At 45.7% G+C, this 7,500-nt stretch overlaps 1 protein-coding gene and 1 non-coding gene across 2 annotated transcripts in view; one reads left to right on the top strand and one right to left on the bottom strand.

Annotated features, from left to right (window-relative positions):
* The window catches only part of LOC143292130 (cyclin-dependent kinase 14-like), a 75,854-nt gene that overhangs the window by 51,088 nt on the left and 17,266 nt on the right, over window positions 1-7,500 (bottom strand). The window lies entirely within an intron of this gene.
* On the top strand, window positions 7,108-7,226 carry LOC143293193 (5S ribosomal RNA). Its single transcript, XR_013056746.1, has one exon. It is a non-coding gene; the product is annotated as a 5S ribosomal RNA (ribosomal RNA).

The following is a 7,500-nucleotide window of genomic DNA, read 5'->3' as shown; positions in this document are numbered from 1 at the left end:
AGTGGAGGGGGAGAAAATATCGGCGACTGAGCCGTGATTCCAACCAGCGCGCTCAGATTCTCTCGCTTCCTAGGCGGACGCGTTACTTCTAGGCTATCACTCCAAAACATCATGAACAACTAACAAGTACATCTAGTTAGATCTTTCAACTTCTGTAGCTAGGATGATGAGCAAAATTTCCACGGTCTGAAGAAGGCGTCACTGCGTTCGGACAAATCCATATCATAATACGCTACACCAAAAAAATTCAAGGCAGATGCTTGACTAACAGCAATACCGACCTCACTCTGTCAAGCCTTGATTCTAAACAAAATGTATTTGTGAGCCTATCAGAGTGGATTTGCCCTACAACATTTTGCAAGAAGACGACACTTTTGTTGCCATGGGTTCTTTTTTTTTTCTTTTTTTTTTTTCAGTGCGTACTGCACACGGGACCTCGGTTTATCGTCTCATCCGAATAACAAGACGCCTATACGCTCAGTTTTTTGACTCACTTGTGTAAACAAAGTGAGTCTATGTTTTAACCCGGTGTTCGGTTGTCTCTGTGTGTGTGTGTGTGTGTGTGTGTGTCCGTGGTAAACTTTAACATTGACATTTTCTCTGCAAATACTTTGTCAGTTGACATCAAATTAGGCATAAAAATAGGAAAAATTCAGTTCTTTCCAGTCATCTTGTTTAAAACAATATTGCACCTCTGGGATGGGCACAAAAAAAAAGTGAAGCCTAATTATGTGCAAACTGCATTTACTGTTATATTTATATTTTTTGTATTCTCTAAACTTGGCACTTTGATCTGATATTCTGACCAAACAACAAGAGCAGTCATTATCATCATTTTTTGTTCAAACAGGAACTTCTTTTGCTAAGCATGGAAGTTTTATTTATTTTGCAAACGTTTTGGTGCAGATAGTAAAAAAAAAAAAAAAGGGGGAAATTACTCTGTAATTAATGCTAGGGGACTTAATTTGCTTTAAACTGATCTTTCTCATCTTAAACATTGCATTTCGAAATTATACTCAATACATAAAAAGCTTGGAATTGTTTTGTTTTTTTTAAGTGTATCACAAGTGAGTCTTGATGAAGGCCTTGCCTCTCTTGTTTTTTTTATTTTCCGGTTAAAAGCCTGGGAGAGGGGGACCCGTACCCAGACCCTCAATGAACACTGTATTAGCAGAGAAGGGTCTTAACCAATCGTGACACATTTATCCCTTGAGGGCCCAGACTGCTCGTCTTTTCACTGTCAGCCGCGCGAAATTTGGCCAAGCAGAGCAAACCGATAGGCCTGGTTTGCATCAGTTTGACATGGTACAGTATATGACACCAAACACTGTATTAGCAGAGAAGCGTCTTAACCAATCGTGACACATTTATCCCTTGAGTGATGGCGAGGAGGATGGTGATAGCGATAATGATTGGTGTGCTTCAGTGACCTGCAGAATCATTTTGATTTGATTTAAGACTTGCGTGATGACCCAAGAGTTCAGCTCCTCGTGTCTTCTCCTTTCATGCCGGCGGGTTAAGCTTATCTCCCGGCCTCGTGGTCCGACACACCTTTCCAGGTCATCGCTCAAAAAGGTTTGGAAAGGCTAATTTGTTAGTACAGCTCGCCTGCCTGATTATCAACCGTTCGTGCGCCTGTGCTACATACACACACGTACACGCAGGCACACGCGTGCGCGCGCGCACACACAAACACACACACACACACACACACACAGAGTCGCAACACTCACACACTTGCCCACACACAAACATACATACCATCTCCCTTACACACACACACACACACACACACACACACACACACACGTGTATCTTATCCGTAACCACCCTCACCTCCCCCTTCTCTCTCTCTGCCTTCTCCGTCCCACCAACACCCCTGATTTTTGTGGGTTTGTTTTTTTCTGGGTTTCTTCCCGTTTAGCAGAAATATTACTTACAATGGAAAGACGTAAAATTGAAGACTACTACTACTACTACCATCATCATCACCACCACCACCACCACTGCTACTGCTGTTGTGTTGCTGCTGCTACTACTCCTGCAACAACAGCTACTACTGCTACCACCACCACCATCACTATAACTACAGCTGCTGCTGCTGCTGCTGCTGCTGCTGCTATCACCACTACCAGTACTAATTTGTAATTTGTATTTCTCTTTTTATCACAACAGATTTCTCTGTGTGAAATTCGGGCTGCTCTCCCCAGGGAAAGCGCGTCGCTACACTACAGCGCCACCCTCGCCCTCCACCCCTCCCCCTATCGAAGTGTATTTTTCTTCAGAATTTTACCAGGAACAACCCTTTTGTTCCCGTGGGTTCTTTTATGTGCGCTAAGTGCATGCTGCACACGGGACCTCGGGTTTATCGTCTCATCCGAATGACTAAGCGTCCAGACCACCACTCAAGTGGAGGGGGAGAAAATATCGGCGACTGAGCCATTGTTCGAACCAGCGCGCTCAGATTCTCTCGCTTCCTAAGCGGACGCATTGCCTCTAGGCCATCACTCCACTCTACAACTATTACCACCACAACCACCACCATCACTTTCTGCTGGTACTACTTCTTCTACGACGACGACGACCACCACCACCACCACTTCCACTACCACCCCAACCACAACTACTGTTGCTACACTGTCTGTTAGGTGTTGGGACTTCTAATCTGTTAGGTGTTGGACTTTTGATCTGTTAGGTGTTGGGACTTCTAATCTGTTAGGTGCTGGACTTCTAATCTGTTAGGTGTTGGACTGTTAGGTGTTGGACTTCTAATCTGTTAGGTGTTGGGACTTCTAATCTGTTAGGTGTTGGACTTCTAATCTGTTAGGTGCTGGGACTTCTAATCTGTTAGGTGTTGGACTTCTAATCTGTTAGGTGTTGGGACTTAATCTGTTAGGTGTTGGACTTCTAATCTGTTAGGTGTTGGGACTTCTAATCTGTTAGGTGCTGGGACTTCTAATCTGTTAGGTGTTGGACTTCTAATCTGTTAGGTGTTGGACTTCTAATCTGTTAGGTGCTGGGACTTCTAATCTGTTAGGTGTTGGACTGTTAGGTGTTGGACTTCTAATCTGTTAGGTGCTGGGACTTCTAATCTGTTAGGTGTTGGACTGTTAGGTGCTGGGACTTCTAATCTGTTAGGTGTTGGACTGTTAGGTGTTGGACTTCTAATCTGTTAGGTGTTGGACTTCTAATCTGTTAGGTGTTGGACTGTTAGGTGTTGGACTTCTAATCTGTTAGGTGCTGGGACTTCTAATCTGTTAGGTGTTGGACTGTTAGGTGCTGGGACTTCTAATCTGTTAGGTGTTGGACTGTTAGGTGTTGGACTTCTAATCTGTTAGGTGTTGGACTTCTAATCTGTTAGGTGTTGGGACTTCTAATCTGTTAGGTGTTGGGACTTCTGATCTGTTAGGTGTTGGGACTTCTAATCTGTTAGGTGTTGGACTGTTAGGTGTTGGACTTTTGATCTGTTAGGTGTTGGGACTTCTAATCTGTTAGGTGTTGGGACTTCTAATCTGTTAGGTGTTGGACTTCTAATCTGTTAGGTGTTGGGACTTCTAATCTGTTAGGTGTTGGGACTTCTGATCTGTTAGGTGTTGGGACTTCTAATCTGTTAGGTGCTGGGACTTCTAATCTGTTAGGTGTTGGGACTTTTGATCTGTTAGGTGTTGGGACTTCTAATCTGTTAGGTGCTGGGACTTCTAATCTGTTAGGTGTTGGACTGTTAGGTGTTGGGACTTCTAATCTGTTAGGTGTTGGGACTTCTAATCTGTTAGGTGTTGGACTTTTGATCTGTTAGGTGTTGGACTTCTAATCTGTTAGGTGTTGGACTTCTAATCTGTTAGGTGTTGGACTGTTAGGTGTTGGACTTCTAATCTGTTAGGTGTTGGGACTTCTAATCTGTTAGGTGTTGGACTTCTAATCTGTTAGGTGTTGGGACTTCTAATCTGTTAGGTGTTGGGACTTCTAATCTGTTAGGTGTTGGACTTTTGATCTGTTAGGTGTTGGGACTTTTGATCTGTTAGGTGTTGGACTTCTAATCTGTTAGGTGTTGGACTTTTGATCTAGTGTTCACCAGTGATTTGGGTTGGAGGCTCCCTGTTTCGGCATGGTGTTGTGTGCTTGGGGAAAGGCACTTTAGTCCGATTCTCCTCACTGTACCCAGGCGGAAGGAGAGGACTTGGCCCCGCCTTCCCACATGCCTGGATACAGTGGATAATTTATGATCAATTCTCTGTCCCGATGGTAGAATTATTATGCTATGAGAGACTTTTAACCTACAAAACTGTTGAGCCTCTCTTCCCCCGATTCGCCGCTGCCATTTTCAAGTCGCCCCTTTCCGATTGTGCCTCCTGACGCCATTTGAATGACACAATTAGTACACACACACACACACACACACACACACACACACACACACACACACACACACACACAGAGAGAGAGAGAGAGAGAGAGAGAGAGAGAGAGAGAGAAACAGAGACAGAGAAATCCTACCAAGGGTGCCGAGAATATTTTGATTAGCAATGTGGTGGTGGGTTGGGGTTTGGGGGGGGAGCGTTCAGTAGCCTACTTGAGAAGAAAACATTGGCGGCACACACACACACACACACACACACACACACACACACCATGTTCTTTGTTCCTTTCTTTTGTTCTTTGGAAGTGTTTATTAATTCTTTTGCGTATCATGACAATAAGTGAAGTCGAAGTCTCTCTTTCACACACACACACACACACACACTCACACACTCACACACCGAGATGGACAAACATGCTCACTGGGACAGAGAGACAGAGACAGACAGACAGACGGTCAGACAAAGACATAGACAGACAGAAAGACACAGAAAGAGAGACACAGAGACGGAGACGGGAGAGACAGTCACCATCCACTCTACCCCACCACCACCCCTCTCTGTCTCTCTCTGTCTCTGTCTCTCTCTCTCTGTGTGTCTCTCAGGGAAGTGGGGGGAGGAATCAATACTTGTGGCGGCAGTTCAGTCGGGTCGGGCTGGTAGTGAAACAGACGTCGTCTTCCTTTTAATGTCTGCTCGCTGCTCGCTCACCCATTCGCCCCATTGTCTGGTTCTTCCGGCTTGCCTGCCTGCCTGCCTGTCAACCCCTAACGCCCGTGTCGACTGGAAATTCTGTCGTTCTTTATTATTACAGCGTAGGATGAAAAATCGCGCTGGCTCTGCAGCCTTTGGGAACCATCCCAAACGCCGACTGGCCTAAAAATTCCCTAGGCCGAGAAAGTGAGAATGTAACCTGGGCAAGACACTTTCAATTATAATCAAAAATCTAACCCTGATAGTCGGGACAGCAGTTGCTTGCTCAGCTGTTCTGATGGTCACAGTCGGATACGACGGACTATCATACATTATGCGGACATAATACGGGGAACAAGTCTTTGTAACCACACAGCCGACAGACCTGGAGGAATCTGGTGAACAGTTCTTCTGTGCGGCACCCCAGTGACTCTTCACAGAGTTAAGGGAGAAGAAAGAGAAGGACGAGGAGGACGAGAAGAAGAAGAAGAAGAAGGAAGAAGAGGAGGAGGAGGAGGACGAGGACGAGGAGGAGAAAAGAAGAAGGAGGAGAATAAGAAGGAGAAGGAGGAGGAGAAGAAGAAAAGGAGAAGGAGGAGAAGGAGGACGAGGAGGAGGAGGAGAAGAAGGAGGAGGAGGAGGAGATGAAGAAGAAGAAGGAGGAGGAGGACGAGGAGGAGGAGGAGAAGAAGAAGAAGAGGGGGAGGAGGAGGAGGAGGAGAAGGAGAAGAAGAAGAGGGGGAGGAGGAGGAGGAGGAGAAGGAGAAGAGGAGGAGGAGGAGAAGAAGAAGAAGAAGAAGAAGACAAAGTGCTATTAGAGTTCCATACTTCAACCGGAGTTCGTCAAGGCTGTCTTCTGTCTCCCACACTGTTCAAAATATCCCTGGAACGAATCAGGTCTGACGCGCTTGAAGATAACGTCATTAGAGTCAGCACTGAAAGAAGAACCATCACGAACCTTTTCCTTGGGCAGATGACATCGATGGCTTGGTAGGCAGTGAGCAAGAGAACTCGCAAAGCTTGTTAAAAGACAGGCTGGAACATTGACTAAGTTGATGACCAGCCACACCACTACCGCTGTTGGGACCGAAGCTAGGAACTGTTCAACAGTTCGCTTACCAAGAATCCATCATTTACTAGTAATGAAGGATCCAGTCCAGGAACACACACACACACACACACACACACACACACACACACACACACACAGAAGAGTGAGAGATACGAGGGGGGGAGGGTGCGGGGGGTGGGTGGGTGGGGGGTATAGGGCAAAGGGAGACAGAGACAGAGAGAGAACATGCAGACACACAAAGACAAATAGAAACACACACAGAGAGAGAGAGACAAATTGAGAGAAACAGAAATAGAGACAGAGACGTATTCAGAGACAAAGACAGTCAAGCAAACAAACACACAGATAAATACAGACTTTAGATAAACACACACATACAGAGAGACCCCACAACGAAATGAGAGACAGACAGAGCGAGAGACAGGTACACGGACAGACAACAGATGGACAGACAGAAAGAAAGTGAGAGAGTGAGATATAAAATATAGAAAGAGGGTGAGAGGGGGTGAGAGAGACAGACAGACAGACCAACTGACCGACAGATTAAACACACACACACACACACACACACACACACACACACACACACACACACACACACACACACACACATATCACAACTCTCCAAGCTGAAACTTTTGTATGGGAGAACAACTATTTCCCGCGTGCACTGGTAGGCTTTTTTTCCCCATCTTCCTGTAGGCATGCGAGAAGGGAAAAAAAAAATTACTATGGCGAGGTAACAATATCCAGCGGCCCTGCTAAAAACAATCCTTCAAGAAATACTTGACGGGAAAAGACGGAGGGGAAGACAGAAGAAAAAATAAATAAATAAAAGATAAACTGACAGCATTGCGCAATGAACGAGAAAAACATTTGCAAAAAAATAAAATAAAATAATAATAATAATAAATAAAATAAAAAAACAGACTTTGTCCAGCAGTTCTTTATTCTCTTTCGTCTTTCTATTCCACCTTCTTGACCTCATCCAACGGCCATACCACGTTGAAAACACCGGTTCTCGTCCGATCACCGAAGTTAAGCAACGTCGGGCCCGGTTAGTACTTGGATAGGTGACCGCCTGGGAACACCGGGTGCTGTTGGCAACCTTTTAAGCGCGTTGGGTTACGCTGCTGGTCAGGCATCTGCTTGGCAGATGTGGTGTAGCGTATATGGTTTGTCCGAACGCAGTGACGCCTCCTTGAGCAACTGAAACTGAAACTGACCTCATCCTTCTCTCTCTCTCTCTCTCTCTCTCCCCCCCCCCCCCCCCCCCCCCCCAGGGCTGGGAGGGAAAAAGCATATGCCATCGCTTATCTCATTACCCTGGTGAAATAAAATTTCTTTCTCTCTCTCTCACTACTCCCCTGCCCCCAACCC

The sequence above is a fragment of the Babylonia areolata genome, chromosome 18 (genome assembly GCF_041734735.1).
Source record: "Babylonia areolata isolate BAREFJ2019XMU chromosome 18, ASM4173473v1, whole genome shotgun sequence".
In the NCBI taxonomy this organism is placed as follows: domain Eukaryota; kingdom Metazoa; phylum Mollusca; class Gastropoda; order Neogastropoda; family Buccinidae; genus Babylonia; species Babylonia areolata.
This window is presented reverse-complemented; position numbering and strand designations above follow the sequence as displayed.